The sequence below is a fragment of the Megalops cyprinoides genome, chromosome 5 (assembly GCF_013368585.1).
Source record: "Megalops cyprinoides isolate fMegCyp1 chromosome 5, fMegCyp1.pri, whole genome shotgun sequence".
Taxonomy (NCBI): domain Eukaryota; kingdom Metazoa; phylum Chordata; class Actinopteri; order Elopiformes; family Megalopidae; genus Megalops; species Megalops cyprinoides.
Genome location: NC_050587.1, coordinates 19,592,895 through 19,616,276, shown reverse-complemented (window position 1 = coordinate 19,616,276; position 23,382 = coordinate 19,592,895). Strand labels below are relative to the sequence as shown.

General features: G+C 41.9%; 1 pseudogene; it reads right to left on the bottom strand.

The window, feature by feature from the left end:
* Positions 1-1,799: 1,799 nt before the first annotated feature.
* Positions 1,800-23,260, bottom strand: LOC118777670 (annotated as a pseudogene).
* Positions 23,261-23,382: the final 122 nt, after the last annotated feature.

Genomic DNA, 23,382 nt, shown 5'->3' with positions numbered 1-23,382 from the left:
TGACTAGCAAATCACCCTAGGTAGATTAAAAGCTCTCTTGATTTTCTGAAGCACAGCAGGGAATTGATAATAAAAATAAGCCCACAAAAAAACAATCTGAAAAGGGGCAAAATTACAGAGTGGCAGGTGTGAATCGGATTCTAATTCATGGTGCCCTTAAAATACTGGGACCAGAGGAAATTCTAAAACAAACAAAGCAACACATCCTTGAAAATAGCAGACACCATTTTAATTAAGTAGTTGCTAGGTTACACATTGCAGGGTGAGAGTGTGTGTGTGCCTGTGTGTGTGTGTGTGTGTGTGTGGGGCTTGGGGTGTCCCTCTTGAACATAGAATGGCCATCTTCTGGCTGTATATTTATATTTAGGGACCATTGTTATGTTATGACACACTTATGGATAATTTCTGATATGGTGTTACATGAGCAAAAACAAAAAAACAAAATGCAGTTCTTCATAAGGAGGTCATTTTTGTTTCTAAATGCAATGGTTTTGTATTTTCTCAGAAGATCAGAACAGAAGTTCACATGCATAAGTAACAGACTGTCAGAGGTTGAAGTAGATCATAAGTTCAATCTACCTATTATTTGAATTACAGAAAAACATGCTCATTCTATAGAAACACAATGTGAGAAATGGCATATTTAATTCTGCACTACAATGACATTAGAAATAAAAAAAATGATGTTTAAATAATATGAAAACACAATGGGAAATAATCTAAATACAGTTGGTTTTACTGACTCTGTATTTGCTGAAACACTCCCAAAAATGAAGCTTATTTTTGCATGTATGTTAGGTTTCATTCACATTCTGTCATGTAACAGCTATTTTAACGGAACAGCCTTAGAACTCTGTGAATTTGCATGGGATAAATGTAAATAAATTGCTTTTTAAAAGAATTCAGATTTTTATTGTCCTTTCATTTTGGATGTAAAGTGTTCATGAGAGTCTTACAGAATTATGCCATGTATCCTATGGCCGTAGCACCTGTGCATTTCAAAACACCATGATATTTCATTTGGCACCTTAGAGTTTTTTTTTTTAAATGTACTGAGATGAACTTCAGCTTTAAATTAAACATAACAGTGCATAATAATTTACTCTGACAGGATTTGCCATTTTGACTTCTCTTTTAACTTAGCATGCCAAATAAACAGTTCCATAATTATAGTATATATGGCCATAGAAATAATTGAGTATATTTTCATTATTAAGAGGTGACCTACTTAGACTCACTAGCTGGAGATATTATATTTGTGCCTGCAGCCATGTATGTATCAAAACCCATGCTGGAGCAGTAACACTTTCAAGAAAATGATCTGTGTGTGGGTGACACATAATTATTAAAGTGAGTAGACTTCATACAATTAATTCAAAGTTAAGTTACCCTAAATATGTGTTTGATGTTCATTGTGTGGTACCTTGTGACATGAAAGCAGGGATGAACAAAGCCGGGGAACTAAATGAATGGGGAGTGCACTTATCCCCACAGTGCTGATTTGCATTGATATGTATGGGAATGCACAGTGAAAAGACCCCCATATTTCAATAGCAAATAAAAACACAAGTTTCAACATTGAGTGTCCACATGAAAGGCTGCGTGTGTGTGTGTGTGTGTGTGCGTGTGTGCGTGCGTGCGTGTGCGTGTGAGTGCGTGTGTGTGCGTGCGTGCGTGCGTGTGCGTGTATGTGTGTGTGTGCGTGTGCGTGCGTGTGTGCGATTTTTATTTTCTCTCTTCGGGTGGAATTATTTGCGCTGAGATCAGAGGGAGCGGCCCTTTCATCTCAGCGACAGCGTTTAGCTTCCAGTGGTGGCTTGCTGGGACCGGGGTCCGAGCAACACCCCGGGGTACCAGACGAGGGCGGATACTTTTGGCCTCTGTACCCTGGCAACCGGCCCTGGGGGCGACGGCCCCACCGTCCGGCGCTGCAGCTGCATCCTCTGCTGGAGCACACAGCCCGCGTGTAAAACTCCCGCACCGACCTCCCCGGCAGACAGGAGCTGGATGAAACTGGGGAGCCCTTGATGTGGGAAGCGAATCCGACAGGCCGCACTGGAAAGGTCCTGGCCCTCTCTTTTCCCAGCTACCGCGGACTGCTTTTCTCGCTCGTCTCCTCTCCTGTCCTCTCTTCTCCTCCCGCAATGGTCCCAGAGATAATGTCATAATTTACAGGCATGCATTGTGCAAGATGAATGATGGATGCTTTTTAGACTTAATAAGCATTACCCTTTAACAGATAATAGTCTTTTGGTTACACGCAGTCAGTGGAGAGGGTGGAGAAAAAAAAAAGAGACACCTTCAAAAGGAATTTTGCTTTTAGTTCTTATTTCCTGGCTAATGGGGGAAACTGAAAATGTAATTATTTTCTTTTATGAGCTGGCGGCTTGATACTGATCAAAGGGCGACCCTTTGTTCTGCATGTTACACAGTTCTTTTTTTTTCTTTTCCTCATTCTCAGACAGTTTTGTCTTAAACGTATCAAGAAAACAATAAAACTGTGTTTCCCCTCATACGGCAGAGCACACCTCATGTGGAAAATCTTTCTTTCTTCTTGTTGTGTAACTGTTTGTGCGCTGGTCTCAGCTACCATGCATAACGTAATAGCATGGCAGTAATTGTGTGCCGCTGACTTTTTGGGGGCTTCAAATGAGGATAGGAGTTTGAGGACGTGAACCACAAACCCTGCTGTGCCACAAACCACACAGCCCACACTGGATTAAGTTGAAACTGGGTCTTATTATTTCCTGCAAAGGGTTTGATGTCGGCTTGTACAAGCGAGCATCACTCCAGAATAGCTTCTGCTCAACTGTGTTTAAAAAATAAATAAATAAAATGATGTATATAATATGATCTGCAGAGTACACATCATGTGGATGGGCTGAGAGTAGAAAGAAATAATTTGATTATGCATCCAGACAGTATTAAGATTAGTGGACGGTGCCTGACACCAGTGAGTAAGCAGTGTGTCATTCCCCAGTGTGGAAGTGCAGACCTCTGTTGCTGGGGGAGAGTTGCTGCAGGGTGGAATGGGCTGCAGGCCTGTAAACAACCCCCTGGGGACAGTCAATTGACAATTTAATGAATGTCCGGCGATCCGCTGACCTCACACAGCCTCCGCCCGGGGACTAAACACATGTCCGGGACACACATGACATCATCAAATGCGGACAAGTGGTGGTCGAAGGATTAAATATAGAGATATGCAAACAAAGAGATGTAAAGCAGGATGTCATTCATATGAAGCGAAAGAGATTTTTTTAAAACCCACATCCAGTGTTTACAAAGTGTGCTGCCTTTTTTTCCTCCAATTTCATATGGATAATCCTATGTTAGTTTATTGACCCTGTACGAATATTTTGGTGGGGGGAGGGGGGGGGGGCATTTTATTAAAAGTCAATTTCACACATTTTATTTTCACTACATATTTTAACTGGTGTAATAAGTGGTCTAGAGATTTCATCATTTCTGGTAAGTCATTTTTCACCACTGTTTAATTCAATTTTAGTAGTAGCTTTGTACAGTAAATTGCATTTAGCAATGTGAAGCAGCAGTCTGCCAACGCCAACAAATCCCCTCATTCTTTCAAAGCTCAGCAGTTAGAGAATTATCCTGTAATTCGGCTAAATTACATGTGCACTGAGTTACAGAGAATACTTACTGCAAACAGGTATCCTTAAGCACCAAGCAAGAGCTGTTTGTGCCTAGTGTTTTCCGTATGGTGACATGGACCGATTGATCAATGAAAGCATTGCCATTGTTCCTTCATAAGTATGCATACACCACATTATGAATGAATCCGTCTGGATTAAATACTTATTTGAATGTGTGGTAAGTGTTGTCATGTATCGCCTCAACTGAGTGATGGCTGCACTGATTGAATGTAAAAATAAATACCTCTTCTGAAGAAGCCATGCAAATTGATAAACCCTTCAGTATTACCAGTGGATTATTTTATTTATAATTCACTGACTTATTTCTACAGTAACAAACTATTTTACTCTTTGTATTTATTACTTTATATTTATTACTTTTCACTCACAATATATTTCATAAATGACAACATCAATGGATATAACACTTTTCACAACGGTTCAAAAAAAGACCTAGAACAGGTTTATTAGTGAAAATCCAATATTGTGGATATTGCATGAATAAAGGCAGTATCAACACCATTTCCTCTGTGAAGTAAATATCAGTAATGCAGGAGCACTGGCCATTTTGGTTCTGTCCTGATCAGAAATTTGAAGGCGTGTACTAGCTGCTTGCCACCGATTGGACGTCAGGTCGGTGGCTATGCCTGAATAATAGGATCAGCTGATGGCTGGTGTTCTTTAGTAGCCCCTCCTACAAGTTGCCCAAGTCCTCTATAGATCCTATTTCAATCTGAAACGGCAGGGGGCAGTACACAATGTTTGTTCAATCTCAGCTTATGATGTGCAACGCAGAGTGAATGCCATCTGTCCGGAGGCATCCCGCTTAAATTCTATTTTTGACATGAACATTATTGTTATGCTTCTTTTTTGAGGGGGGAGTAAATAAAATCATATTGTCAAAATTTTCTTTGTTGGATGTGCTATGTGTTATTATATTGTTTGCTACTGTACATTAGACTGCAATTTTTTTTTACCTTACCTTAAGCTTGATTGGTAGTCTTTTATTCACCCTGACTCATCCAGGCAAGTAGGTCAACCCAACACTAACATCTCACTAACATCAGTTACTTTATAATCAACTCACAATAAAAAAGAGAAAAGAAGAATAAGAAAAAAAATCATTAAACACAATTCTTTCAATTTGCTTTAGTGTGTACTGTTAAATTAGGTCACTATCATTTAATTCATATTTTAAAATAAATGTGATTTGGTATGATTTTGCCTCTGTCTTTGTGGTTTTCAAATACTTACTGATAAACACACAGCCACTGCCAGCTCATTCACCTCAGTCCACCACTCTCCCTCTGTTCAGCATATGCATTCCTTCACCTTACCATTCTGGTTTACTATGACACCTGTGCCTACAGCACACCTGACTGATGCTTTTTAGCCATACTGACAGCCAGCAAACAACCGCTTGCTATGATTGAAAATGATATAGTTACACTTAGGGATCTGAGTTTGAGCTGGATAGAATGGCTTTTGTCTTCTGGTAGTTGCACGCAATATGTTCTATTCTGACTGGTAAACAACCTATTTCTCTCCTTTCTTGTACTTTCTATTGTTCTGCAAGTCATACTGGAAATGCAAAATAAATATAATAAACGTAAAATCCATCACAATAAACTACAATAATAAACTATCATGTAAGAGTTAAAGGGGGAAAAAATAAATTCTAAAGTTAAGGACTAGCCATGCAACTGTATTTGAAATCATTGCCACTTATTAGGACTGTGTGCAGTGGCCCACTTAAGTCATGAGGGGTATGCAGTGCCTTATACATTTCTGTGAGTTTTTGTCCTTGCTCAAAGGACAGCTTTTTTCATCTTCTCGCTACCTCGACAAAAGACATTAACAGCAACCTCAGCTATTGTCTTAGCAGAGCCTTTATGTAAGCTTCCTCTTTTATAATTGAGAGAGATTTCATTTTGCAATTACTTTATGTATGGTATAATTGCAGACTGAAATTTCCATGGGGAAAAAAGACAAAAAAACATGCAGCTTTTCATTGGTTAGAGAAAAGGTAGGCACTGCTGGGAAGGAAAAAAAATCTCAAGTGCAGACTGAGGAGTGATGAATGAGTCATTTTATATTTCTCATTTCTCACTCATCGTACTTTATGTGTTAAAACTATTATTTTACCATCTACACTGATGTGGAAGCCTGAGTGATACCTGAGAACTCGGGCTATCATAAAATGTACTTACTAATGTACTTCTTGTTACTAAGAAACTGAAATCTTAACCTTGACCTTTCAGTTCTATTGCCCATCCCTATCTTACCAAAATCATCCACAAGCTAACATTGTTCAACATTTCCTCCAACAATGTATTGCACAGACACATAGTATAATGACACAGAATCGAGCCCTGATAGGCAAGGCAGCATATCAAGGAATGAAAACATTATGATATACGTTGGAAATTTTTTGAGAAGCATGAGACATGAACATCATTCAGTTACTTCCAATTAAGAAATACTTTCTGTCAAAACATGTCCGCACCAATAGTTGGGTTTCCATAGGAGATGCTGAAAAGACTTCAGCCACTCTTATTAGGTTGAAAATAATTGGTTTTTCCTTGTGATATTTTCCACCAGTGCCTGATACTAACTGGATAGACTGCACCCACTCTCTGTATTTAAGAGAAACTACTGCTATATTCATCCACTTTATTTAAAACCACAGTGAAAGAAAAATGCAAATATTTAAGTCAACACACACTACCCAATGTTTTACATCCGGCTTTTGGTATTTGAATTTATTTTTAAAAAATAATATGGTATTTTTTTTTTGCATTTTGTAGAGTGGCTAATTAGCTAGCAAAAATCTTTCCCCCTTTTTATATAACACAAACACAAATTCTTTCAACCTCAGCGCAAATAATACATTCTATACAGGTTTACATTTATAAATTAAGGAAACTATCAAGGTTCTGTAAATCAGATAGCCAATTTGTTTGTTTAATTAACTTTAGAGTTTATTATAATACCAGTGAATAAAGCAAGATCTTATCACCTGCCTGCTAAATAGTGGGTGAAATGGTTAAATTTATGCTTTGTGTCATATGTTTTTTTTTTTTTTTTTTTGGTGTATGTGGAAAGATCCCCCTTGAGTTCTGCAGTTGTATTAAAATAAAGCATTTCAGTTTGCATTAATGACCCCTTGGCTCCATATCACACCACTCAGTTGTCCTGCCTTAACAGAACCGTTCAACTCATCATGGGTCATGCCACATCTTAGTTTCTATAGCATTCTTTGTTAGAGCCGTACAATCATACAATTGCTCCTTACAAATGATGTGCAGTGCATTATAAAACCTAAAATTTTAAGCTCCTGACTAGCAAACATTGATTACACTTCTTAACATTAAAGCTCCTGTACTTTAAATTCCCCTCTTACAGCATTATAAATAATAAATAAGAATAGTGTGTCTCAGTGTGTTCTTTTTACTTGTGAACTACAAAAAATCTGCCTTTTGAGAGTGCTGCTCTATTTAAGCTTGGGAAAATGGTCTATAATAGTTAATTGTTATGTGTTGTATGTGCAGCTAACAAGGGAAATGGCAAAACCCTTTTAAGTATGTGAGGTATAAAGGAGATGGGACCTATCAAAAAGCACAGAACTGAGTTAAGACCTTAAAATCGGAGTTGTCTTCTTTGTAGTCATCAACTTTTATTAACAAGGTCAGGTATATCTACTGAGTACTTTATCTTTTTCTTTCACGGTGAAAATGGCACAAAAGTTGGCAGTCAATTGTTCAGGAAAGACATTCTAATGGTAAAAAAAAAACATTATTTGGTCCTTTGGTTGTAATACGTATTCATTAAGTTTTGAAAATTTTAATGTTCTTGTTGTAAATAGCGTTCGGTCAATAAAAATCTGCTTGACAGAACCAGTACAAGGGGAGAAAAATCAATAAAATCATTTAAAAAAAATTTCATCCAAATATCTTATTGCCTGCTTACACAAAAGTGAAGGAGAAGGACAACTTTGGACAAACCATCCAATAGGCTTGCAAAACAATAAATAAATAAAATACAGTACATATAGTATACACACAAACATATATATATATATATATATATATATATATATACAGAAACACACACACACACATACAGAAGTAAAAGGAGTATACTTTTCAAATGTAATCTAAGTGCTGCTTGAAATTAATTTCAAGTTTCCCACATAAAGTCAGCATATGACAATATGTTCAAGTGTTCATCATGGAAATCGCTCAATTTTCCAACCAATCAGCCCTTGGGTTTTACCATTTCACAGAATCCAAAATGCCTTTTAAACAAACTGTCTCCATATTATGATATCACTCAAATGGATATGATTATTGAAAACAAACAAACAAACTCAAATAACATTAAAAACTAAGAGCAGAAACAACATAACCAACTCAGCATGAATACTGAAAGGCTTCCAAACGTGACAGAAAACAGTAACTATCCGAGTGAATGCAGTTTGGTTCATAAATATGTAGAGGCTTTATGGCTGAAATAAATAAAAGCAAAACATGATGAACTGTGTGGGACAGAAACAGCATCTGCTGTTCACTGGGTCAAACCTCATCTGGCATCATTTGAAATGTTGTGGACCAGCACAGAAAAATCATACTTGGTCATCATGTATCCGGAGAACCTCATCTTGAACAGTTCAAAACCTCTCACCCAAAGTGCTAATGGTCTTGGGAGTTTTCCTATGAATACAAAAACAGGTGTTAAGAGGGACAAGGGTGCAATGTTAACCTGCTCTTTACAGACAGACACTCTGGGCTTCAGGTTCTGGAATGTTCTCCTGTGCCAAGTGATTCTGAGAAAGGCAGTACATTCATCACTGTCGCCATCCTCATCTACACTGTGATCTTCAGTACAAACAGGGTGACACAGAGTGATTTCTGTGATCTGTGTTTTTTAATCTCATAAAATCATTTTCTTTAACATTCGTGTTTTGTAATTGTGATGTTTTGTAATTGTGTTTCATCACTTATTTGAAATTCATTGTTGACAGAACTAACACATCCGATTTCTGCATTTGCAGTATAACAGTTTTCTGATGTCACTGCAGAGCACTGGACCTTAGAAACAGGTCCAGTTTGCTCAAGTTATGTCCTTTTTTTCCATGCACTTTCATCCCCAAGTTTCCTCATTCACCACACATGTCATCAAGCACTGAGTACCTAGTTCATTCTGACCTATCGCTGCATCACTGGGATTATTCTAAAGAAAAAACATTGTTTAAAGACTATGTCTGAAGCTATTGATTCAGCATTTTGCAATACAATCATATTTTCAACCAAGGACAGAATTTAAAAATGGTATTTCACTACTCAAATCAAACCATTGCAAAATGACCACACAAAAGCACCTAAGGCACTGCATTCCTTAGCTGAGCTTCCACTGACACGCTTTAGCTGCAGGTCAGCATTACCTGAGGGTATGGCCTGGAGGTGCTTCCTTAGCAAAGTGAACCAAGCTGACAGCACACTGGCCAGCCCCAGATACAACAGTAGGTTGGCATGTTTACCTTGTTTAAAGGACCATAGCCAATAAGGCTTTTTTTAATGCTAACTCCTTGCGCAGTCTTGTTCACAAATCCTCAGTGGTTCTCTCAAGCATTTTACCTCCTGAGCTTGCATGTTGGATCTGCATATAATCATTCACAGCGGGCTTTTTGTTGCGGTCTCTTCACAACAGGAACAACAGAACCGCAAGCATCCTGATTTCTTTTCAAGATCATGACAGCAGCCAGACAAAATCTCCTATTTATTTACACGCAAACACGATGCGATCACACTAAACTTGTTCCAGGGTCAGCAGCCTTTGAGCAGAAGATGAGACTTTGTCAGTTATAAAGCAAATTTTTATTATTTATTTATTTATTTGCTTGCATCACAACAGCATAAACACAGCAAAGATGAGTCAGAGGGAATCAGGCTGGAGATACACAACAAAAGGGTGCCTGGGCCTCTGCTCTGACACAAAGTGAAGCCATTGCCTGCAGGTATGAGGGGCAAGGTCAAAAATCGGAGGTTCTTGTGGTGAATTGCCGGATGTTTTTCCTGGTCAAGACGCCCTTTTTGTTCTGCCCCTGCTCACAGCGGGAAGTAAACATGCAAACACGCAGAGACACAAACACAAACACGCACACGCTTTCATCTACGACCTGAGCTTTACTCTTCACTGTAACACACAGCAGCATCCATCTCCGCTCCCAGGCGAAATGTTCCTCTCTTATCCCTTAACATTTCTTTAAATATGGCTCTTTAAATGTGTCTTCTCTATGAAAAAAATGGTTAAAAAAATCAAGAAAGTATATATTAAAGTATACGTATTAAAAGACACTGTTCGCATTCCGAAGATGTGCAGTCATTTAAAATAATCAATATTAACGTATCTGAAGGGCTTCAAGTGATTTGACCTCAGCAGGGGGTTCCTCTTGTTCCTCTCTCTTTTCCGGGCTTGTTCTTTGAGCTCGCCGCAGGCCATATCAGCCCATGAAGGCAACACTCTGACCTTTCGCTCGTTTATTTTAAACCCCCCTGCCCTTTCTGCAACCCAGTTCCAGTGCCTCCTCTCCAGACAATAATGATAAAGCCTTCTGTGTAACTGTACTTCAGATTTATACATCTACACACATTTACATATATACAAAATTACATATAAATATTTTTGTAAGTACATTTTCTTTCCTCTTTTGATGTTGTCTCCCTTTCTGAGGGAAAAAAACTGGGAAAAAGGACCCGCCCTCAGAGGAAAGGCCAGTTCTAAACAGGACCTCTGATACTGTAGCACAGTGAACAAAGAGGTAGGGTGGTGCCGGGTCCCCACCCCTGGCCCCTCCCCTATGCAGCCGTAAGATGCTGGTGGTAGAAGAGGCCAAAGATTGAGATGGAGAAAATGCAGGCAGCAATCCACATGGTGAGGAAGGAGAGAAGGCCCCAAAAGAGCAGTGGTGTGAACACATTGATGCCATGGCCACCTATGGGTCTGAGCCCTCAGAACTGGAAATCACAGACAGGGAGCAGGAAGCTTCGGCCTCAGTACACAACCGATGAGTGACACCTGGGAGAAAGCAAGAGGACGGAGTGTGTGAGGGCATAACAGCAAGCCATACCGGTTAAGCCAAAATGGACGACAGGGGCAGGTCCACAACTGCTAATCAACACCCTCTATTCAGTTTACTTACCTAAAGTTTTTAGCAGAACGGTTGTGTGCAGCAACACTACCAGCAGGGCCACATACTGAAGAGCGATTACACAAAGGTAAGAGAAAACCCGAGCAACCTAGGAGTAAATCACACAAAATACATCAAGCAGACAGACTTCAGAGATCAAAAAGAACCATGAAGTTTGAACAATCAGGAAACTTAGAGGACAAAAAGCTTAAAAGGCCATTCAATGCTACCTTATACTATCCTCTGATTGGGGTGCGTAATTAGGAGTCTTTGTTATACAAAGATTATAGAGAACATATCTTAATAACAGAAAATTCGGAGAGACTGGATGTAATAGCGCACACCATTTCAGTGCCATAGGAGGCCATGTAATAATGAGGGAGCTCTGCGCTCGTATGTTTTGTCTTGCAGTTATTAGGATCAAGCTGAGTGCTGTGGATCCCCAAGTGTCACACTTATGAGATGCAACATCAAAAGGCCTCTTGTCGGTGCGTGCGCTTTCCAGCCAGAAGGTTTTGATCTCTGAGAGGGAATGACTAGGCCCACACACATGACCGAATTTAGGTTTGTGGGAGCTCTGCATTATGTATGTATTACAAACACACACACACACACACACACACATACAGACACACAGACCCCCACACACACCACACATGCTATATAATACAAAGGCAGTGAATGAGAGGGAAATTGCATGCCCTATGTCTCACTATGTCTCACTCCAGGACCAATCACGTTGATCCATGGAAACAGGGGGCGGACCATTCCCTTCCCTCTCACCATCTTCTGCAGGTCGACAGTGATGATGCACCCCGCCTCCTTCTTCATCTGCGACACGCCTTTCTGTGCCAGGCTGAGGTAGGCCTGCAAATGGCACTACATCACGGCCAGCCTCAGAGCACACGGCAGCAGGATGGCCCACAGCCATGTGAGAGGTGCTCTTTGGGATTGCCCGATAAGCAGCGAGTTAAAGCATTGTGGATGTGAAGGGGGAGGAGTTTACAGTGGGACTTTGGCTGAGGTCAGGTTTAGGTGTCATGATGCATCTGGGCCAACTGCAGGGTGGAAAAGTTCAAGAAGACCCCAGTGAAGGAGCAGAGCAGCACAAGGATCAGCCTATAGGTCAGTTTGGATATGGGGCCCCTGCAGACACCTCTACAGCACCATAATGGGACAGTGAGGCCACATTAACCCTCTAACAGTCAATCACCAACTGAACAAAGTAAAAAGGCATTGCTCTTTGCAGCAAAATGCTATGATTGGCTCAGATCAACGAGTCACTGTAAATCATACACTGGTGATTTTGGGCTCACTGTCCCATCCAGTGTGGATTTTACAACCTAGAATATGATAAAATGCATTGTTTTAAAAGAAGCTGAAGAAATTGCATAGCGCGTCAAATATAATATTGTGTCAGTATATATATATATATATATATATATACGTTATAAATATATAACCCCATATATATATATAACTGGTATTATATATATTATATATATATATATAATACCAGTTATTTTCATATTTGAATACAACAATAAAACCATACAACAGAATATAGCACAGTGTGGTCTCAGCCTGTTGCTGCTAAGGGCCCTTTCAACAAGTCAAGAGCCATCCAGTAAAGGCCATCAGCACCAGGCTAGAATTCACCTCCGACAGATGTGTCAGAGCTGTGATTCACTCCATGCACATCACAGCTAAAATATCTTATATTACCACAGTATGAGGGTGAGTGAGAATAAGGCCAATTTGGGAACTTGTCTAGCACCAGTACTTGTTCTGAGGTCTGCGGAGGCAGTGCGGTAGCTGTGGAGTTTTGCGGAGGAGAATTTCAAATGGTCGCGCCCGCTTCTGAAGCACGGCCCGCCTGCCCCCAACCCCACCCCATGAACCCTCCTCCCAGCAGCCATGCCCATGTTCCCGGACCCCCCCACAGGTTAAATTGTTGAAAATAAAGGGCTTCGACTCTGTGGGAGAAGGCCCTTTCTGGGGCACGGGCTGCCTGGGAGAGCAGCAGGAGACCACCTGCTAAGCTCAGCGCCCTGGTATGGCCGGACAGACACATGGACACTTCACATTCCTGCCTCAGCCTCTCTCCTCCTGCTGGAATTTGATCCTACGAACCTCCTCGTTACATTTTCAGTTTTGTACTTCAAAAAAGAAAACAAATATTTTTTCTCATTACATCTACATTCATTTTTATGAACATTAAGTTCACAGACTTCAGTGTGCTTCAACACACTGCAATGGTTTCACACATTAACTGAAAACAAAGGCACTTATTGCCAATTAATTTCTAATTAACTGTGATGGTATTTTAGAGTTATATATATATATGAAGATTGCCAACAATAACATAACTGAGTGAAGGCAGAATGCCAAAATGTTTGATTCTGTTATCTTCTAGTGTCTACATTATCAAAATGAAAAAAAAAAACTTGAGAATGGGTCTTTGAATCCATTTGTTTGAATCTCTTCTATCTTCACCTATTTTTAGCCTACAGTCTTAAAAAAAAAGAGCACAATCCACTTTCCACTGAAAATGTTCTTCATTGAAACACTTCTTCTGCAGTTTGTGTTGGTGTCAAAAGCAGAAATTTTAAAAATGTGCACTCTGTGATCGCAGTCACCTGCTTCAGGGCTGAACTCCAAGTAATTCTCAGTAATGATGAGGACTGCCATGGCTTTGACAAAGAAAAAGGGAGTGAAGGTGATTCAGAGGGACCTCTCCCCACCTTTCTCCACCCAGAGGGTCAAGGAGAAGAGAGCCTTTCTGCGAGATGGGAACATTAAGGAATATTTCCACACGTAAATGTATACGTGTATACTTGTACAAAAATGTTAAAAGCCCCAATTTCATAAATTACACATATTTCATTAACATTTATTCATTCAGCAGAAGCTCTTATCCAGAGTGACTTACAAGAAGTGCGTTCAATAGCATTAGGTGTGCAGTGGTGCAAGTAATGAATCATTAGTGCCATATTTGTAATATAACACCATTTTGGTGACCAGTCTGTTCTTTCAAGTTCCGTCATAAGGCATCCAACCATATTCTGCTATCACCATTTTCACCCACCAAAGCTGTACCTCCACAAAATCAAGCTTTTCCATCACATCGTACATAAAGAGTGATTTCCAGGGTGTTTTCAGGGAGGAGAAGATCTAGGGGAACCAGACCCTGTTCTCCCAATCCTCAGCGTGGTGACACTACCATTCCACTAAAGGACTATGCCCCACAGGCTAAATGCTATTTTTGTGCTACTACACATATAAATATACATCTGTCACATTTTTCCCATGCGTTTACACTTAAGTTAAAACAGTACTCCACATATTCAATTTAAGAACCTTAAATTAAGGCATTTGACACAGGTCATATATGCCACTGGAATGGATGAGGTTTATTCTCTCACAACGCTGTACACTGGAGGTGGAAATAACAAGCCGATAGGTTCCTGTCTCAGATCTAGACTAAAATGCAGCTTGGTTGAATCTATTTCGTACAGAAGACGACAACACAGCAAAGAGTCTGAAATAAGGAATTAGGAACTTTTAAAACATGATGTATGGAGAAAGCCTCTCTCTCTTCTGCCCCTCCCGTCTGTCCCCCTCTCCTCCCGGCCCTGTAGAGGCGTTGGCTTTACGGGGCTGTAAGCAACGGTGTGCTGCCAGTTCAAAGCACTGAGCCAAGCACAGACAGAACTCCGGGATTCAAAAGCTCGCCCAACCAAACGGGCTAAGGCGTGATTAGCGCGCTGCTCTTATCGCAGATGATCTAATCCCGCTTTCACCTCCGCTGAACTCAGCGTTTAACATGCGGAACGAATGTCCAATTGTCCGTACTTTTGCATCTCACCGCTACAGCCCTGAAGAGCCCTCTGGGAGTTATGCTTTAAATCGCTCAGTGTTTTCCCCAATGATTTTCTTATGACCCAGATAAATAAGATACTTCATGCTCATGACCCAGTTATTACAGTGATCTTCCTTTGTCTTACACTGTACACTGCACACCACAGTATGACACCCTTTTCAAAGGTCGGGTAGTCTATCAGAGACTTTTATGAGAAATACAGGAGAAATAGCCAATGTACTGTATATTGTACTTGAAAGCAAGATAAGAGTGCCTGTTAATAATTCCCACTCGTTTAAGAACTGGGCCTTAGTGCACCCCAGGAAATATAAAGATGCTACACCGGCCCATCCTATCAACAACCAGGGTCTAACAACACGTAACCCAGCACAAACGCAGCTAATCTGTCATTGCAGCGCTGCCGAAGAGGTGAACAGGATCTTTACCAAGGGTCTGTAAACTTGTTTAGTGGAGTGGAAGGAGTGTCATTATTGTGGCCATCGCTCCTCAGAGGACACCCCCTCATTAGAGGCTCCTCCGAGAGGCCACAGCGTGTCAACCGGGGTGTTTGACGGCGAGCGATACCCGGGCTCGGCGAGTGAGCCGGCTCCTCGGGGGGCGAGGACACCGCGCTGGGGGTTGAGGAAGCATTTTCTCCGCTCGGCCTCCGGCCCTCAGGGACCTCTGCCACTTCCCATCACCGTCTGAGGAGTCACCAAAAAAAAAAAAATAACATCCCCCGGGCTAAACCTTCCACTGTGCTCCTGAACACACAATGCCATGGCATGGAAAAAAGAGGCTGTTTTTATTAACATGATAAAAAAATGGTCAGGAGCACACGATTATACTGTGGTTCAACATCAGGCCTGGAAATCTTCTCGTCAGCTCTTAGTGCCACTAAAATAGACAGAGAGAGAGAGAGAGACAGCTGAAGGTTCAGCTTTCTATATTACATTACAGAGCACACAGGTATTTATACTATATGTGCTCTGGCACATGTCAGTTGGAAAAAAGCGCTGAAACAATAGCCACACTATTTCTCTCCATTAGACTGTGTCCAGTGCATTAGATCAAAAGCAGTAGGTGGGGCCTGACCATCCACTATGGGAGCAGTTTCACAGGTTCGTCTGACAGGTATAAATGTCGCTGCACTTAAGTAGCCTTCCCACACCCACAGACATATCATCAGCTCTCAGCTCAGGGCTCCTATCTTCTTTTTTTTTGCCAGGTAAATCAGTTAGGTGTGGCGTGAAAATTGGATCTTTGATTCTTCACGCCCTGCAACCCCCGTGCGTAACACTCGCTCAGCGACGCCGTTCCCCTACCGAGGCGGACTGGACCTCTGGACTGCTGCTGGGATAACGCTCGTGATTTCATGACAGGTTAGCGGAAGAAAGTAGGGGGTACGGGCCGGGCGTGAGCCGGCTGCGCAGTTACCTGCTTTTTCTACATAGCTGAGCCGGGGCTGAACGCACGTCAGAGTACGATGCTGAACTCCCTGCCTACGCAGAGGGAGAATCTGCCAGACGCTTACCACGGAAAGGGATCTACCGTAAGAGTGCAAACACGGTTCCACTTACTCAGGACCATGTTTTTGCAGCCTGATCACAGCCGAACGTCAAGAGGACTGCGTGGGTGAGACCCAGTGTGGAGCCAACACGAACGACAAAAACAGCTCTCTCAAAATGCACTCCTTTTCATGCTCCTTCAAAAATGTAGCCTTAGATTACACTTCATGTACTGTAGGTCACACATCTTACCAATTTGGCCACAATCCAGTCTGTTAAAATATATATAAATAAATAGATGACACTACACAACTAGATAACTAAAGTGAACACAGACAGCTTCGCCTGTGTTATCATGATATCTGCAGTGGCTGATATGATGACATCATGATGACATCATAGCACAACACTGCCTTTGAAGGATGTTTATCGGGGGTGTTCATTCTAAGGTCTGGACGCTAAGCATGGCATCATCACCACTATTTATCAGGAGGCCCCTTGAGTGATTAAATCAAATCAGCCAATACAGCTGAACTAAAGCAGCTGTAGGGATTTTACCAAGCTGCTCTGCAGTACAGGGAAGCTGTACTGACTTTGCTAGGGGCTGAAGCCTCAGTGCTCACAAAAATCACCCAAAATGTAGGGCAGAGACCCAGTTACCTTTAAGCACTGTTTCCTTGACATCACACCTCTGCATACATCCATGTTCATATCTCGCTTGTCTGTGCACTGATGGGCACCTGGACTAAACAGGCATTTTCAGCACACACAGCTTTATTAGGCATTCTCAGCAATTGGAGAAACCTAAAAATTTGAAAACAAATGAAGTGTCTCCTTTAATGAAACTGAAACACAGAAACTAGCATCAGTCACCTAATGGGAACAAAGCAACAGTGTTTAACGTGGAAACTACAGAGGGTCATTATTAATGACACTGGTCTGTGGTGGAATTTATTGATAAACTGAGGATTGTCACAACACAAATATTTGTGAGGGAAACGTGTGAGTTTGTGTGTGTGTGTGTATGTGTTTGTACGTGTGTGTGTGTGTGTGTGTGTGTGTGTGTAATTTAGAAGGTTTTTACCATACAGACAGCACAGCTGGCACATCCATGATCTACATTATTCTAACTTGTCTAATGTGTGGGGAAAATGCACTGAATGGCTTCTGAAATGCCATGTGCACATTAATATGTTACACTATTAGAATATTCTGCCTGACATACGCAATGGGAGATGTCAAAGATACACACTTAAAACAAGGTAAAGATTTAAAATGCATGTCTGGGACTTTCCTGTTGTATGTGGACTCTTTAGAAAAAAACCCTTGGATTTGCACCCCATGCTGTTCAAATGCAAACTCCAGGGAAGACTGTCAGTTTGCCTTCTTTCATAGCAAAAGTGAAAAGTGAGAAGCTTCTGTATTGTGAGTGTTTCACCCCAGTAAGTTACAGCAGACCCCTCAGGTGCTCACTGGTATACAGACAGGCTGAAAACTAGGTATTTACACTTGATATTTCAATTCTCAGTGTTTCTAATCTTTTACCCCAAAGCAAAAAAATTCCAGTAATAATGTATAAAATGAAACAAGAGAATGATGAGCACCATTTTGATCTCTATTTACATACTGTATTGGTACATACTCACTGGACTATGCTCAAAACAAAAAATGCTCCCTCAAAACACCACATCCGATGGTAAAGCCACCACCAGTCTTGCCAAATTGTTCCGAAAATTTACAGGAGCTACAGACATCCACTCACACACAAAGAGGAAATACCTTGCCCAACAAGAGTTCATCTCTCCATTTTCCTTATGCCAACCGTGTGGCCTGCCAGTTTTACTAACGGCTATTAAGTGCCATTTAAAAAAAAGATCAAAGCGTTTCAAGGGGGTAAAGCTCATGTTTCTTCTGGCAGGGGACCTGGACTGAAAGGACAATGGAGGACAAGGAGGGGGCCATCTTTTTTTTTTAACTTGGGATGTTTTGGGGAGGGGCCCTCAAAAAAAGGATACATCACAAAGGCCAGAACCAGCAGGCAACACGCCACGCTGATGTTCATCTCGCCTCTGGGCGCGGCCCGGCTGTAGTAGAGCTCTGTAATGAGGTACACCACGGCGGCTGCCACTGTGAAATCCACCAGCCATTGGTATTCGCAGAGGTAGTGCAGAGCTGACAACGCAGGCACGAGGGCTGGGAGAGGAGATAATGGCTTAAAAATCAGGACTTTTCAAGGTGGGGACCATTTTAATGGGGTTTTCGGGGGGGATTACCCAGGTAGCGTTTAGCGCATTGGCGTTGTACCTGGGCCTGTGCTGCGTCTTTGATCAAACGCGAGAATGACGGACTCGTCCTGGATTCAGCATGTCCACGTCTGTGATGGCTCTGGTCTACAGCCGCAGGTCAATATCCTTGGGAATGGTCAGTGGCTTGTAATCAACGTGTCCATTGTACTTTCTATAATGGAGAGAGGAGAAAAAGAATAAAATGCATACTTGATTCATCTGTGAATCTCAAATAACTGGCAGTGCTGACCCACAGCTGATGCCTAGCCACTTTAAAAACCAAGAAAAAAATCTGTTATGTCATGTGGTACAGAAACTGGAAAAGCAACAGTACCTCGCCTGATATCCCAGTTCCAACCCTACAATGCTATAAGAACACACATATCACCATCCCTCTCTCCTGTAGTACAAAGTTTGACTCCTCAATGAAGGGCCTGTCTTCTAAAGCTAAGTTCATAAACAGGACAACATGTCTACATTCCACACGGGCGTTCAGAAATAAATATTTCACGGTTTCTTTTTTTTTCTCTTTCTGACATGTCCCGACTTGCACGGTCTATCAAACAGCTCCATGGTGACAGCAACACTTTGCATTCGAGAGAAACCCCTGCTCATTTTTTCAACTGAAGGAAAGGTGCAACGGGCAGGAAAGCAAAAAAGACACTTATGCCCCCCCCCCCCCCCCCCCCCCCCCCCTCACCAGCAGTGCCAGGGATAAGCCATCACTGCACTTATAGTGACTGCAGGCTAACGGACACGATCATACTCTTGCTACAACTCTGAGGGTTGACGCTGCCTTCCATAGTCAACAAGGTGTTCATTCGCATTGCTGAACTCTGCTACAAATCAACAGAAACCTGCTTCTCTCACTGGGTAGTTTGAGGTCACATGACTCATCTGTGCCAGAAAGGGAACAAAAGAACCACTCGGTGTGGGCCTACAGTAGGCTCCACGGAGGGATTGGCGAGGTTTATGCCTGCCATGTGTCAGGCAGCTCTGGCGGAGCGGTCGCCAGGCAGCAGCCGCGGGCGATTCCCACGCCTGGACGACGGGCTTTGTGACGACGGCGTGTGGCGACCCTAGCAAGCAGCTCGGCCGTTTCCAAGGGAAACCAAGAAGAAATCGGCCATGTAGGTTTTTTTTTTTTACCCGTATCAGAGGATTAAAAGAATCCTTGCTAAAAAAATCCAGTCAGGGAGGGGTTCAGTCTCACCACTGTGACACTCTGCCCTTGCCTCTACTGAATGAAGAATTTAAGCGCTTTTCTTCCTTCACTTCTCATACAATCGTTTTACATTCTTTTATGACTGTCGCCAAAACTCGGATGTAGGGTTGATTTTTAAGCAACCAATAAAAGTAAGGCTTGCTAAAATTTTTTTTAAACAACATTTTTTTAAAACAACAACTGATTCCCATAGTGGTCAGCTTGACTGCCTGCTTTGGAAAAAGAAGGAGCGCAACATATCTGCCGTTCCCAATATAGTCTGGGCCTTAATGCTGAGACTGAATAAGGGGCACCCCTGCACCAGTGAGACAGTGGCACTGGGTGCCTCTGGGAGCCGGAGGAGGACGGTGTCAGCGTCACGCGTCTACAGGGCCCGGGCCAGCTGTCCTTGGGCAGCAGGAGAGCCCCCCCCATCATCACCCCTCCCCAATTCTGGGCCTCCCTTAAGCAGGCCTTCCCGCACGGCGTCTGTTCTGCCCTGGACTGGCGGGGGCAGCTTTGAGGATAAAGCCCCAGTGCGACACTCGCACAACACGCTCTCTCTGCATTCAGTCCTGGGGCTCCTCGCCAGAGAAAAAAGGCTCCAAATCTTCCCGAGCAAGGGTCTGCTATAAGATAACAAAAGGCTGAAAAATCCATATTATAATTGTGCGCAGGCAAGTGGCCTGGGATTTACATTTTTAAAAGGGAACCATGCGACCTAAAAGAATGGAGGAAACACATGTATCTCCCATTGACTTCAATTTAAATCACTAAGGCATATTATCCTTTGTGCGATTGTACTAAGAGATTCTGTAATTCGTCTCAACACCCTCACTATAGGATCTGATACGGACAGCTCTCGGAGCGGGGGGGTGGGGGGGGGGGGTGCTTAAGGGCTGCTCTTTCATCACGTTGCCTAGTAATCAATGCCCTGCGTAAACCCACAGATATCAAAAATCTACAAGAGGTCTGATTCCTGATGCCGTGGAGAGCCAACAGCTCTTAGGAGAGGAGAGCAAAACTTCAAACACACGTGGCCCGGAGTTAGGCAAACCTCGCGAGCGGGTCAGTTTGATCTCCGCTCCTCGGACGTCCGGGGGTCCTCGTCGATCATACCCGGCGCTCCGCTCCCGTTTCGCCCTGATTAAAGTGGAGCGCGCAAAGGCGATGAGTGGTTGAGGCTGGCTCCCCATCCCTTACCTCTCTTTCTTGCTTTTCCCTTTCTGATGCTTTCCGGCGAGGTTCCTCGGCTCGTCCTCTGTGGGATGCTGGTACCACTTCAGACTGCAGGAGAGGATACAGACATCATATACTTTGCTTCTTATGGTGTACAGCGAAGAGGGTAAGGCAGAGAACTTTAGAGGAGATCTTTCTCAAGATCAATCTGGAGGTCAAGGCTAGAAACCCACATTTACTGTCCAAATAGCGCAGTTAATGAAATGGACCGCTTGTTCTATATGAAACAACTTCAGGGTTTCGACCGGTCAATTTTCAATAGCAATAGATTTAAGATTGCACCAAGTGTTTGGAGAAGCACTAGTGATCTGCTGGATTAAGACATGGACAAAATTATTCAGTTATAAACATGGCTACTGATTCAAACTGAGAGTGGTGGCGGGGGGGAGGGTGCAAGGTATCAAACCTTCTGCAAAATCTAAACTGAAAACATTTGTTCAAAACGGGCCAATATACATACAACCAAATGTAACGAGAAAACAGGGGATTTAACAGAATCTGGAGTCTATTGTGGCATATGCTAAATCAAGTAATCACCACAAAACCCCATCTGGGAAATGCTGCCAATATGTTAGAAATTCTGACTGTCCTGACAAAGCCATCTCTGCTCCAATTAGAGAAGTGAAGAGCAGGTCCTTGAGCAAGCCATCATGCAGAGACGATACCTTGATATATCTAAAAGAAGCTTTGAAGAAAGCAGTAAATAAAAAAAATAATGCCCCGTTGGTGAAGTTCAGGGCAGATGAGTATCCCAATAACATTTATGAATTGGACAGTGTGCAGTTCTGCAAATTTTGCAGGGCAAAACTTACATCTTTAAAACTGCAGGAATAAACAGATACATATCATAACAGTACAAATCAAAGCTATTTCATTTTGTTCAGATTTTCATTCCATTTGTAATATGAATTGTTCTTTCTTCAATTTAAACATGGCAATTCAAAGCCAAAGTGAAAATACTAGGTGTTTTGTTCTCTTATTAATCAAATAAAAAAATATTATTACAAATGGAAAATATGACTTTTTAAACAGACAACAGAAAATCCAGAAAACATAAAGTGGTAAACTGAAAATAATAAAACAGATTTTAAACAGCCCTATGTACACTTATTCTAGTTGCTGTCTTACAGCAGCTAGCACATGCTAAAAGCTTGTTACATCTCATTTGTTTGCTGTATGGGTTGGGTATGCAACCGTGATTAAAAAAAAAAGAAGAAGAACAGCACCTTTCATGGCACAAAAGCACTTGTCCTAGCATTCCCAATTTTTGTCAATATAATCTCTGAGAGAGAAGAGAGAGGATTTCAAAGTCCTAGTTCTCCCCCTCCTTGAGGGACGGACTTAAAAGGCTCCTTTCTGAGCGGGCTTTGAAGACCACAAATTCGCACAACCTCCCTAACTTAAAAAAACCCACTTGTCACACAGAAATGCATGAGGCTGGCAGGGGTTTAGTGGACTGGGCTGTTTTTGTTTTTCATGTTTGTTTATTTATTAATGGAAAACTTAATTAAGGAACTCTCTGGAGCGACACTTGGGGCCCTGCTTGAACCAAACTTTTCTGAAAATATTTTAACAGCCTAAAACAAGCGCTGATTAATTATTAAGCGTGTTCTGGAAAGCTGTTTACTGTAAAACAGATACGGTGCTAATTAGAGGAAATGAGGCTGGAGGGTTATTTTCTCACTCTCTCGGGTTCGCCCCTGTTATTTGATGGTGGCCCTGTGGATCTTTGTCCTGATGGTGAAATGTTTTCATTCCCTATGGCTGAAAAATGCGTAGAACAGCACTCCTGAGTGCAGCAAGTAAAGTCCTATCTTCTTATGATACTTTAACCACCGGTGAATAGGCACAGTTACTACCATACTTATACAGACCCATGATGAAGTAGAAAAACCATATTACAAATGTTGAACAACATTTTTTCCCCTTAAAATGTTTTTGGAGCTGTTTTTTTTTTAAAATATATGGAATTAAATACCTTATTTGTGGAGAATATGAATGCGCATTGACGCTGTTGAGGTTAAGGTAAAAAATTTAGGAACAGTTTTCAACAGAAAAAAACATCCAATGCTTACTAATTTTTTTCTGCAACACGTTTTTTCCTGTTTAATCAGACATATACATACATATGCAGGGTGATGTACAGTACTACGGTAGACATGAGCAATACTGTAAGATTTTACTAGAATTAAGGCCCCAAAGGGCCCAACATGCCAGCCTACCTGCCACAGTACAGAATCCATCTCGCGAACGAGTAGCAAAGTACAATCTTCTGAATGACGCTGGCCATTACCATGGTAACCACCAACTGCACACCAATCACACCCTGGTGGAAAAATGGGGGGGGGGCTGCGCTCTTTTAGCACCACAATGAAACAACGAACCCAATTGTCCAGACATGTAAGCTTGCGAAGTAATTTGTTGATCACCCAATTAACTGGA